Here is a 13,668-nt window from a genome sequence, read left to right on the forward strand (position 1 = left end):
TTATCTCATCTTTCAAAAAAGGAACCAGATGCTTCCTAAGGTTGTGTGGTAGGAATACCAGTTAGCTTTTGCTGTTACAAAACTTCGTCAAAATCAGTGGATTAAAACAACCATTTATTGAGCTCACACTTCTAGGGATTATCTAGCTGTCAGCTAGGGTATTGGGAGTAGGGTGCAACTGGTTACATGATTTCACTTGTCCTGCAGGAGCTAGTTGGGGCTTGTTCACATGGCAGCTTGGCAGGATTCCGAGAGGAAAGGTGAATAGATGCAAGGCCTCTTGATACCTAGGCTTGAAACTGGTACTGAGCTACTTCTACATAATCTATGGGCCAAAACAAGTCATGAGGTCAGCCCAGATTCAAGGGAAGGTAAAATGGATCGCACTTGTTGACGGGAGGAGCTGCAAAGTCACATTGCAAAGGGGTATGCATTTGGGGAGTGGAGGAGGTGAAGAATTGTGTCCTCCTCTGCAATCTACCGCAGTTGTTAAATGTCAGAGGTAGGATTTTATAAGATCTTTTAAGATGAAAATAGCATACGCACATGAGAAAAATCCAAACACTATACAAAAGGGAAAGTGAGAGAGAGTCTCCTTCTTAGCCAAGGGGTAGGAAAACGAATTCTAATCTAGTCCTACACTCCACCTGTAAATGCTATTAAGAGTTTCTTGTGTAACTGGATACATTTTTTTGTGTGCATATACACAGATGGCAGTCTAATATATACAAGATCTTGCACTTCGTTATTTTCACCTAATACAGCTCAGAGCTCTTTCCATAGCAGCACAACCAGAAATGCTCCATTCCTTTTAATGTCCACATAGCAATCAACTGAATAAATGTACCATAATTTAGTCAACCACATCCCCTATTGGTGGATACTTAGATTATTTCTAGTTTTTGTTGTTATAAATAATTCTGCAATGAACATCCTTGAACATTTTTCTTTGTATATTTGTAGGCTGGATCCCTTGAAGTGGAATTTCTAGCTTCAGCATCAGATTGGAGCTTTGATCTGTTCCTGAAGCACATGCTGTTTCCAAGAAGGTCTCTGGCTACCAAGTGTTCCTCCAGCTTCTTCTAAGACTAGGAGCTATCTTAGGAACCACAGGCCTCTGTATACACATGCACATATGTAGTGATGCGCAAGACTTTGCCACACCCTTCCCTTCACAGGCAGGCTCAAGACGTCCTGAACTATGTATTATTAAGCTCTTCTAAGAAGATCTAGATTAGTTGTCTTTTCTGTGTCTTCTTTCATAATTTTCTTTTTTTTTTGAGACATGTCCTACTTTGTTACAGGTCAATGATAAAAGACTACTAGCAACATATGTTAACATGTAAATGATGAGTTCCATTTAAGTGAAGGCTTAACATATCAACTAAGATTTCACAAATCGTGCAAATACAGACAAGCAGTGAAAGAATTTAGTTGAATCATCACAGCAAATGATAGCACAGGCCTGTTGTCACATTGAGCAGTCATACTACGTAAATCCCATCCTTGCTCATAGCGACTTTAACAGTTCATGAACATTAAGTATAGTAGCAAATATGTAGTGAAGAAATTTCTTAAGATCACATTTTTTCATTCTTTAATATTGTTTTTTGGGTTTCTTCATGCATCTTGATGCCCACATGCCACCTGCCTGGGTGCTAGTCGGAGCCCCGAATTTCTACCCAGTATGTATGGACTTAGCTTTATTATAAACAGTGGGCTGGTAACCATCAGTCTAGAGGTGCCATGCAAGCACACTCAGGTACCTCACTCTCTTCCTCACAGCCTCCAATTATGTCCCTGAGTACGTGTAGCCAATAGTTCTGCAGAAGCGAACAAACAACAGGGTGCTCGTTTCTGTGATGCGGGGAGTCTGCATTTCAGGGCTGTTCTGTAGATAGGTTAAAGAGGCGTATTTTCCAGAGAATGCAGTTTCAAAAAGTAATTACTTAACAGTTTGAGTTCTTTAGAGTATAGGTATGTGCCTCAGACTTCAGAGCAGGAGGTACCCGGTCTCTCGTCTGTTACTTAATGACGGAGATATTGCTGCTATCGAAAAGGCAGAATTCTGAAATGTTCCTATTTTTATAGCTCAAGGAAGAATGAGGGTTTATTCTATCGTACTCTGAACAGTGAAGAACTTAAAGGCTCATCATTGCCCAGTCACATTAATTTGCTCATTTCTTCATTTACTTATTTAATGGTTATTCGCTGAGTGCACATTGTGCCAAACACAGTGCTGGGTGTTGGAGATATAAAGATAAATAAAACTCAAACACAACCTCTTCTTGTATCAGTGAGCTACATAACATCCCAAAATGTAGTGGCTTAAAACAAAAACCATCTACAAGTTTACAGTGCTCTGGGTCAATAATTTGGGCTGGATTCAGCTGGTCAGTTCTTCCGGTCTTGGCTGAACCTTGCATCTGTGGCCAGTTGCTGGGTCAGCTAGAACTGGCTGGTCTAGGGGGTTCTCAGCTGGGATGGCTCATCTCTGCTCCACATGCCCTCTCATGCTCCAGCAGGCTAGCCTGGACTTATTCACATGGTGGCTAGGCAGATTCCAGGAGAATGAATGAGTGGAAGAAGCCTGCAAAGCCTCTTAAGGATTAGGCACTCAACCGACATAATGTCCCTTTAGTCATTCTATTGGTCAAATCAAGTCACAAGTCTAGGTCAGATTTCAGGGAGGAGTGAATGCCTCTTGATAGTTATTGCTGAGACTTGGAATCAAGTTGGGAAATAGTGGTGGCTAATTTTTGCAAATGGACCAGGTCACTGCCTTTTAGGAGTTCACAGTCTGGTCTCCTTTCTCTTTTTCTCTCTCCTCCTCTCTCTCTCTATTTCTTAGTAATGCTTTTATACTTTACAGCACAGAAATCTAGTCACCCCAGTTGAAACACTTCAATGGGTACATGTCTGGCGCAATGCTGATATTGTCCATTTCTATTTTTTAATTTATAAGACAGTTGCAATGACGCATAAATATCTCAACCACCAAGCTGCTGGTCATATTGCACGGTCGACTATATAATCACATGTCTGCCTTTAAAATATATCGTCGACATTCAAACTATACCTAGGTTTTGTTGAAGCACACTGGATATCTGCACGCATACATGCATTTCTTCAACCGGAGACAGAAAATCATCCTGTTAAAATAAGTGATGCAAAACCAATGAAAATAAAGCCATAACCATAAAATAGGATCTTTTAATGGAGGGGCTTGATTTTGACTCCCTCAGAGAGTACACACCTGTGACACTATGCACCAGCAGTGCCTACACCAGATGCACCTGATTAAATCAATTTCAAGTGCTTGCTGTGCAAAAAATTGTTGTGTGGGATGTGTATCTCCCCTCTGCCAAAGTTGAGTCACCGAGAAGAGGAGAATATCTTTGGTGCATGGTTCTCAAACATCTGTATAAAAATCACCTGGATGGGGGAAGCAAGGGGGTGGCTGGGACATAATTCTTGTTAAAAATTGAATTCTTTAACTCTCCTCTTTACCCCTCATCTTGCTAATTCTCTCAGGTAATTTTCTCACAGGTGGTCAAGACCACCCTTTGAGGATCACTGCCTTTGCCTTAGAAAGGGATGTTTTAGTTCCATAAACACAGCTTTTTCAAATGAGTAGGACTTTCACACTTCATCTTTTTTTCCTCAGGCAGGAAGAGTCAACTCTGCCAACCTAATTTTCTCAGGTGGACTAAACCTACAGAGAACTCGGGATATAAACAGCATAACTCACTGACCTAGGATTTGCCTCTCAGAAAATCTAATGTGCCACAAAAAGGAGAGATTGCAGCTGTGATTTGTGGATGGGCACATAGTGTTATTGTCTGAATTTCCTCTAGTATTGTAGATCTACACAATATGTGAGTACAGAGAGAATTTGAGGACATTCAGTTAAACTTCGTCATTTTATGGATAAAGAAGCTGAAGTTAAGTGTCTTTTCTAAAGCGGTGGGGATAGGAGTAAAACCCAGGTCTTCCGGTTCTTTACAAACTGTTAATTTTCTCAGAAAACTGTAGTCTGTAGTGCTCAGTCTACCCAGAGTCCTTTAGGGGCACGTTCTTGTGTGAGGCAGCCAGGCTGGTGGTGGAAGAAAGGACACCCCCAAAGATTCGCTTTGCGCCCCTTTCTGACAGAAGTGCACTGGGCTGGAGTCAGGAGACCCAGAGTGGACTCTTTAGCTCAGGCCAATGTGCAGGATGCAGTGGCACGCAGGTGACTTCCTTAGAGGACCTCATGCTAAGCATGCTCTGAGTTGTGTGTGGAGTCACCTGTCACTGCCCACTGACCTCCTTCGATTCCGGGTTCTAAGAGATGCCAGGACAGGCCTCCCTGCCAGATCTCCACACCTGCTGAGAGTTGGCCCCACACTGGCTATGCTGCCACTTTCTCCAACTCACTCCATCATTAATCCATTAATGAGTTGGTCCAGTGGAGCCAAAACCTGGTTTCAGAGTCCTTTAAAAATGGCTCTGTAGGCAGCCACTTTGGATCCCTCAGTCAGCGTGAGAGAGACTTGTTTGAAGTCCTGCTTCTGAGTGATTTTGTTCAAAAGCAATTGTAAAATTGATGTCCAGAGAGTAGGGTTTATAAGACGTTGAGGACAGAGAGAGCACAGAATCAGGGCTTCTGACGAGCGTGCTTGTCACTCAAGGCTGGCTTCCCTGGCAGCAGCCCAACTGTAACACGCTGGCCTCCAGATGGGCATGTGGGGCTCTTCCCATCGTGTATCTCCTCTGATCCTGTGTGTGTGTGTGTGTGCGCGCGCGCATGTGGTGTGTGTGTAAGAAGGACCCAAGATAACCAGCTAGAGCTGCAGATTCACTTTGTAGCCAGAGAACAGAGTGACTGCGGTGATGGAGATCGAACTGACGTCCCTGTCTTTCTCGGTGTGATTCTCGACTGGCTATACTAGCTCATGACCAATAGAGAAAATAAAGGTTTGTTACTCAAGGTGAGGTCCAGGGACCGGCACATTGGCCTCCTTGGAAACTGGTTAGAAATGCAGAATCTCAGGCCTCTCTCTGGACCTACTGAAATAGCAATTCAAGCTTTAACACGTTCACGAAACATACAGGTGATTAATATACACGTGAGAGTTTGAGATGCCACGGCTTAGAAAACGCACCATATAGCACAATAACTTCGAATTTATTCATATTTTAAGGGTCAACTGTGTGCCCAGAAATGTACTGGATTCCTTGGTGGATGTCAATCAAGCATATGACAGGCCCTGTCTTCAAAGGTAGCTCAGTGCATGTAACGGACACCAGGCTGAGCGTGGACTGGCTTTTTGATCCATATTGCTCTGGAAGGAAAACCCTTTTCTTGTTTTGTGCAGCCTTTTATTTTTCTTCCTCCCTGTGCTATTAATTTTTCCACCTTTTTATGTTGCTCTACACTGCATGGGCCCTAATATTCAACTTTCAGTTTCTTCCAACCCTCCTGGTTGCTTTGGGGCTTGTCTCAGCGCCTCCATTTCCATTTTCATTATCTGCTTCTCCACTGCCTTCTCGCTGGCTCAGGGTTTTGACTGAAGCCCTGGCCTTGCAGAGTACGCTGATAAGGTTTTCTCCACCTCAGCTGTTGTCGATTTGTTTATTCTATTTAAAAGAGCCCAGAATCTTAGTTCAAAGAGGGAAATAGGCTCTGGAGTAGAATTACATAGTAGATCTTATTTGCTCATAAAAGAGGACAAAATCTTATTCAATTGGTCCTTTCTTTGGGGGGTCTTTCACCTGTTCTAGAATCTATTAAAGAGCCCCTCGGGCTGGGATTCCCATCTAAGTGAATGGCCAACTCTGCTAACCAGGTCTGTGCCCTCTTAACCTCTTCTCTGCAGAAGGCTGGCTACCCTAAACTGCTTGCTATCTGGGAAGACGGCTTTGCCCACAGTAATGGCTCTATCACTGTTTTCACTGCTAATGTCATAGCTATGGGTCAAACTCCATGGCATGACCATTCGACTATGTCCTCTTAGCATTTAGAAGAATGTTATTAGAGGGAACAAGGCAGGGGATCTCTAACATCAAGCAAAGAGAGTATTAGTTGCAAAAATGGTCCCGTTTGCCTTTATTGTCCTCACTCAGTCCATTGTGTGGGGGGGGGGAGCGGGCACAGGGGATCTCACAGCTGCCATCTCTGGCTTCTGCTGCCTGCCAATGTTTGGAGAAGACAGGCCTCTTTAAATCTGAATAACCGAGTCTGTGGATTAATTGTGCTTCCTAAACTCAGACACTGTTAAGAATCTGTCACCATTTCCATTAAGAAAAGATTAACAAGTAATATGATTAATTGCTACTTGTACCAACTCTTTTGTGTGTTTTTCCACCCGAGGATTCTTTTGGGTGAAGATTTCCACTGTTATAGCATTTTTAGACAAAACAGTCTGATCTTCCACCATGCAACAGATCAGCTGGTAACCGCATGTGCTTTTTAAATTTAACTTAATGAAACAAAGATTTAAACTTCCTCAGTTGCACCATCCACATTTCAAGTGCTCAATAGCCACATGGGGCTAGTGGGTACTGAAAAAGGCACTTACAGCATTGCAGAAAATTTTAGACTGTGTCGACATGGCTCAGTAGAATTAGTAGAAGATGGTTTGCTGAGTTTTATGGGCCTGGGTTTTAAATCTCATTTCTCCTAAGTAGCTGAATGGCTTTAGGCATGTCATTTGACTTCCTGCAGGGCTCAGTTTCAGCATCTGTTAATGGGGTGATACTCCCTGCACGACAGTGTTACTTGTGAGAATTAAAAGAGATGGTCCTTCTGAGAGTGCCTGGCATAAATGCTCAACCAGTGTTAGCTTCTTTTCTCCTGCTTCTCCTGCCCAAACAACCTATTTCTCTTTACCTTTAGATCAGGTGCATTAGTGGGAGCTGGGTGTAAGTTTTGAGGTCTGGCCAGGAGCAGAGAGAATCACCCTTCCCTCAGTGGTAGACCAGGGGAATTTGTGAGGTCCTGAGATTCTGTGTGTGATGCCTGTCCAGGCAGACAGAGGGAACTTCTAGGGAAGGAGAACGTTTGGTTTCTTCTGCATATACTGCCTTGTATCTCACTCCTCTATGCTTTCAGTCATTGCCTGCAATGAATAGGTGTGTCACAATCAGTAACATTTGTCACTTAAATAAGATGCCAAAGTTTCAAATGAATGCTTACATAGCTCAGTGGTTGTTGAATATAATGAGCATCAGAATTACCTGGAAGCCTTGTCAAAACCCAGATTTCTGGGCTCCTCTCTGGAGTTTCTGCAAACGTTCATTTGAGTGCCCCAGGGCTTCCTTCCTGAGCTGCTCATCTGCAGCTGCACTTGAACTGTGGAGCCGGAACACCTTTATTGGCAAAGGTCAGATGTTCTGTATCCTTGAGCTACACTGAGAAGGTCCACAGACACATTCTTAAGGGCGTGAGTGTTCTTTACAACATAGTAACAGTTGTGATCTCATTCTCAAAATTAAGAGATTAGTAAATATCTATGCTGGAACGTAGATGACCATCTCAAAACTAACTGCAGTATGTGATTTCAGTTCCTGCTTTTTGTATTCGTATTTACAATCACATTATCACCAGTAGATTTCCAGAACTGGCAACATTTAATTTTTGATGTAGTTGTTTCTCAACCTGGGTTCTGTGGAAGTCCTTGGACATATATGTAGGAATCCAGGAGTCCATATGTTTCAGAAACAGTGGCCCCATGGTACCCCAGCAAAGGCAAGGTCTTATCAGTGTTTTCTTTCATAGGGGTAGCATGGGGCATTTTAAGTGGAATGTTTCTTTTCTGTGCAGCACTTCCCTGACTTCGGAAGACATTTGGCATTGGTGGGCCTTGCCCATTAAATTTCAGGTGGTGCTCCAGAGTCATGTACACGTTTTCAGATCCCCCGAGGGCTGGTCAGTACTGCTCCCTTTTGGGTGAGAACCATTGAGATCTCATAGGCCGTAAGGCAGCTTGGCCTCTGCCCCTGGGCCCTGGGGCTTTCCGCATCTCTGTGTCTCTCTTTTGTTACTTTCAGGCCGCTCCTAGGAAACTGAAATAGCCCATCTTCAGGGAACTTTTTGGTGGGGCCGTCTTCCTAGTCTACCATTTTGCCTGTAGAGGACAGCAGCACCAAGAACTTCCTTGTTGCATTTTAAATGTGCGAGGTGGTGGTCAGCCTGGTCTCTCTTGCCTCGATCCCTCTTCTCACCTTGCCCCTTTTTTTGGCAGTCACCCTTAGAAGAGATATTTTCAAAGTGCCCCAGCTGTCCTGGCATCTAATGGCCACTGACGAGCAGCGGTGTTGGCTGGAGCCTCACTTGCTCTTTTGGGGGCATGTGGAGGCAACGCCCCTCTGCCCACAGCCTGGGCATCTGGCTGTGCTCACTCAGTGCCTTCCGTAGGAGGCAGCAGGCTGGGAAGCCTGTGTCTGCTGCCCTCCCTGTGGGCTTTGAGCCCGCATTTCTTCTCTTACTTTCTTGTCTCTCAGATGCTTCTTCCCAGAAAGAATCTGAGTCAGTCTCTTGTCATTAGATTAGTTCCTGCTAAACTATGGCAGTTGTCAAAGCAGCTGACAGGAAGATTATAATTCTCCCTGCACCTCTACTCCAACAGGCAAAGGGGAATAAAGAACTCAAGAGAATAAGGTCAGATAAAGCTCAGAGAAGGCAAGATGGTTCCATTTTGGCAGCTCAAGAACCACTCTCCCATTCCCCTGAAGAATGAGGAGGATGCAGGAAGGAGTCCCACTTAACCCCTGTTAGAGTAGTTCAGAATCTTTCCAGCTCTCACCCCCTGGAAAGAGTTCAGAATCTCTGGCTTTGACTCTATTAGGAGAGTTAAGAGTCATTGGATTTAATGCTCCCTTGGAACCAGAATGCTTTCTCTGGCCTGTACATTTCAGAAGTTACCATTTTGCTGAGGAATTTTCCCTAGTACTTTCTTTCTCATGCATGCTCACTCTCCCCTGGTGTCTCTCACTCGCACGAGGTCTTCAATTCATTTTCTTCCTGTGAACCGGGCAGCACTGATCATCAGTGACTCCTAACAGCCCCCACTCACAGAGCTCACAGAGCCTGAGCTTCTCTCTGAACTTCTGGAGGTCACTCTGCAGTGGTTCAGAGTCCATGCAGTTTGGGGTCCTCGTGCTGTAACCCTACTCCTGTCCCTGACCCAAGGTCCCGGAGTGAACTCTCTCCTTGAGGATAGGACACAATATGTGACATATCTTAGATCCAAGACCTTAGAGGACAAGTCACTAAAAAAAAAAAAAAAAACCCTCGTCATCCAGGATGCTAACATGGGCTCAGGGAAGGCCTGAGGTAGAAGTATACAGGAAGGAAAGGTGGCCCGGGCAGCCTGCCTCCCTGCTGACCGCCTTTTCTGGCCCCTCCCACCCCAGGTGTCCCCACTTCCTCTTTATTCCCATCAAAACTTTCTTCCTTTCATGCTGAGGCACAGATGACTGATAACAGCAACGGGTAATGGTACCTAAGAGCTTTCTCCCAGCCACCTTTTCAAGATAATTGTCTATAATGAAAATTTAAATCGCAGGGAAACAGAATAGTATAATGAACCCCCATGTATAGACACACCTTAGAGATATTGTAGTTTTGGTTCCAGACCACCACGAAGTGAGTATCACAATAAAATAAGTCTTAATCTTTTTGCCGGTAGTGTCTTGGCCTGCAGTTTGCAAAAAACACAACACCTGAAGCACAGTAAAATAAGAAATGCCTTTATATCCATCTCCCAGCCGCAAGTATCAACTCATAGCCAATCTGGTTTCTTCTATACTCCCTAGTTATCATTTGGAAACAAATTTAAGACATTATTTCTCTTCAGTATGTGCAGAGGGCTTTCTTAAACCTTAATCTGACCATGTCACATGTCGGTGAAAAACTTCTGGTGGCATGAAAGAGTCTGGACTGCTTGGGGGTGGGACAAGGCCCTCTGCAATTTGGTACTGTCCACCTTTTCAGCTTCCATCCCTCCACTCCCAGCCACACTGAACATTGTTCCTTCCGGATGTAACATTTTTTTTTTTCATGTTGCTTGGTACAAGTGTTTCCTCTTGTGAGACTTCTCATCTTTCAACTGCAGCTCAGGGGCCATCTTTTCCGTGAATCTATCCCTGAACCCGCCCCCCACCCCCCAGATGGAGTTAACCAGGCCCTGCTCTGGTCTCTGGTAGCATGGAGACACCTATTTGCAGCATTTTTTTTATTGGACAGGGATGTATTGCTTACTGTAAGACAGGCACTGTTCTAGAGTTGTTCCAAATCAATATTAACTGATTTAACCCACATAAAACAACATTCCTGAGGCTATGAATGGAGAAAGTGAGGCTCAGAGAGGTTTAGGCCACCCAGCTTGTGGGAGCCGAGACTCAAACTCAAGCAGCCTGGCTTCTGAACCACCCTCTGGGCTGCTTATTCTAGTATGAGTCCTGTAATTGTCACATATCTTTCTTCCTCTGTAGACCATGAAGACTTTGAGAACAGAGTCTGATCTCACTCTCCTCGGGCCCCCTGTGCTCATGTCTGTATCTGCCACAGCGCAGGTCCTGAACACTTACTATTGAATAAATACAAGGTACTCTTGCTGGTCATTTGGAGAACTAAAAGACATGGACTCCTCCTGGAGCCAGTTATAATTCTCACAGGGACCAGAACCTTAGGCTAAACGGGATTCTAAAATTTTTTCCACCCAACTCTGCTGCCGGTTATGGAGCACTTCATTACTGCACAGCTCTCTCTGGCTCTCACCTGTGAGAGCATACTTCCTGAGTTTGGAGGGGAGACTGTGGCGGGGGGGGGGGGGGGACTGGGTTTTACACATGTAGTTTGAAAAAGCCCCAGGTGTGTCTGCTCTTCAAGTGCAGCCTCTTGGTTAAGAATCACTTAGCTAGAGCGATAAGACACTGAGATGAAATTCTAGGCGATAGTCTGGGCTGGACTGGGAATTAGAGGATATCAGGACGAAGTCTTCTGCCACCTCCCCAGGCTCTTCTAAAGGCTGTCCTTGAATCAGGCCACTGAGAACAAATAGCATTACTTTCCTTGTGGAAAACATTTATTATTTTTTTTATTTCTTTTCTCCTAAAGTCCAAAGGAATTGCTACTGGGACTGATTACGTGTTTGAGGGAACTCCTGAGAGGAAACAGGAATGTTTACAACCTTCCTTAACCTGATTCTATTTCAAGGACACGGGTCATTAGCTTCTGGCAGCAGATAGATCTGCATGCATACCTTCCAACAGCTTGTGACCACATTTGGACATAACTCTATTTTTCTTTTTTTTTTGTTCTTAAAGTGATTGCTATTATTTACTGGCTATTTTATTATTAAATCTTTGCAGCAAAGACCTTTCTTTCTACCTGATTCTCACTAATTAGATGCTGCTATTATTATTATTCACTGTCTGGCTATAACATAACTAACGACCTAACTCAAGCCTTTTAAATGAGAAGGTTTCTTATCAGTTTTCTAGTGGTAAACCCTCAACCCCACAACCTTGTGCATCATGGCTGGATATGCAAAACATTCACAGCAACACGTGAGACACCTCAGGTGCATTTTGGCAACTGCAGCAAAGACTATACACAGAACAAAAACCAGACCTAACATCTAGTTCTACCGCTTAGTAGCATGATCTCAGGAAAGTAACACTGCCTATTTAGTCCTCGTTTTCCTCATTTATTGGTTAGGCTAGAATGTGGCATTTAGGTTCTCTCTTGTATCCCAATGGGACTGATTGGCGGCTGCCTGGAATGCTAGGGTGAAAAAACACAGGGATATGGGGCCGTGATTGATGATTGCTATCTACCGTGGGTGAGGGAGCCAGAGTGGCATAATACACCCAGTATTTGCCAACTCTGAGTTTGCATTGCCTTAGGTCTGTCTCCGTAGAAATATACAGAATGCATTTAATGTGTGAGCTGGTCCTAGAGACAAGATTGACCAAGCAGAAGTTTAGTATTTCAGTATGTTATTCACAGGTATGGATCACCAAAACCTCCAAAAGATGTGGGAATCCTGAGGGCTTTGGTGCATTCCAGAATTTGTTAGGTTCTGGCTGAGTCGGACACCTAGACTGAAATGGAGTCTTTTCTGATTCGTTGTTACTAAACAGGCTAGGCTTTTAGATGCCCAGGTTACCTGGCACACTGCTTGATGAGGGTAGGTGGGGGACCAAGATGAGTGGCATGCCAGGAAGATGTGTGTAGTTTCCTCATGTGTGTAGTATTAGAATACTGAGATTAACAGTTAGGATTCCTGTAATATTTAAACTCAGAAAGTGTTCAGATATTTCAATAAAGGATGCGTTTAAGAGAATTTCTCAGTCTCTGAGACGTTATAATAACTTGTTTAAGGTTGCATAAGGTGGGGAGGAGGGAACTAACATATACTAAAAGCCTACTATGAGCCAGGCACTTTATAGAGTTATAAGTCACTTATTCTTCCCAACAACCCATGCTGGATTAGTAACACAGTAGCATTATCTCATAGACAAGGAACTGCTGATGCAGAGTCACTGAGTAATTTACACGCAGAGGTGACCCAAAGTTAGTCTTTCCGGCAGTTCTGGACTTTGATGACAGCGCATTTTATTTTTATTTTATTTTATTTTTTAATTTTTATTTTCTTTAGACGAGGCAACCCTTGGTTGACCTTTATTTTGTTATTTTATTTTATATTTTTATGCCTACACTACCTGGTCTTCCTAGGTGGTCTCCCATCCAAGTACTAACTAGGCCCCGACCCTGGTTAGCTTCCGAGATCAGATGGGATTGGGCTTGTTCAGGGTGACATGGCCATTGGCTGATAACAACACACTTTAGATCAAGACTTCCGTATGTTTAGAAACTGTCAATGATTTTGGACTATAGTATCTTGGTGTTTGTGACAACTAGGGAGTGTTTTTTTTCAAGCCATTTATACAGATGTTTGTAGGCCAATTGCTAACAAATAGTTGAGAGGAGAATTTTTTTTCTTTTGTAATTTATTTTTAGTTTTACAAATTTTATCATAATGAAATTTAATAAAAATTACTCATGTGAAATATTTTCCTTTAATGTTTTATAAGTCAATCAGTTGGATACCACAGTAGAGTTTTTTGGTTGTTATTTAAATAGAGAGTTCTCATAATTTTAATAATATACAACTTTGAGCTGAGACTATGCTCAGAAATAAACTTAGAAAATGACCTTCTACAAGATTGGAAAGAGTAGCAAAACAAAACAAAACAAAACAAAACAAAACAAAACAAAACCCCAAGCAGAGTGGTTGCTATACTGTAGAAAATCAGGTCTTTTCACTGCCATAAATCTTCACTATGGCCAAGCTGAAAAACCAGTCCTCTCGAAAAGATGGAGGCATCTGGAAAAATTCAGCAATTCCATGGTATACTATAGCTTTTTCTTTAGCAATGTAATCTCCAAAGAGTGAAATCTGTTATGGAGTTGTAGATGAAAAATTGATGGAAAACTTAAAGATTTTTTGGGGTGAAATTTAGGTCTATAAAATTGTGCTAGTAAAAAATGGGCTCAGCAGAAATAATGGAGAAGATTCCCAATAGTTATCCCCAAAACCAAACTTAGTTGATGAATCGAATTTCTATTTTAATATTTACACAGAAAGCAATGTCTCTATGAAAATTTTAATAAAAAGG

At 43.1% G+C, this 13,668-nt stretch overlaps 1 pseudogene; it reads right to left on the reverse strand.

The window, feature by feature from the left end:
• Positions 1-12,699: 12,699 nt before the first annotated feature.
• LOC118600654 lies at positions 12,700-12,819 on the reverse strand (annotated as a pseudogene).
• Between the last annotated feature and the right edge of the window lie 849 nt (positions 12,820-13,668).

This window comes from Rousettus aegyptiacus, unplaced genomic scaffold (assembly GCF_014176215.1).
Source record: "Rousettus aegyptiacus isolate mRouAeg1 unplaced genomic scaffold, mRouAeg1.p scaffold_m13_p_3, whole genome shotgun sequence".
Classification (NCBI taxonomy): domain Eukaryota; kingdom Metazoa; phylum Chordata; class Mammalia; order Chiroptera; family Pteropodidae; genus Rousettus; species Rousettus aegyptiacus.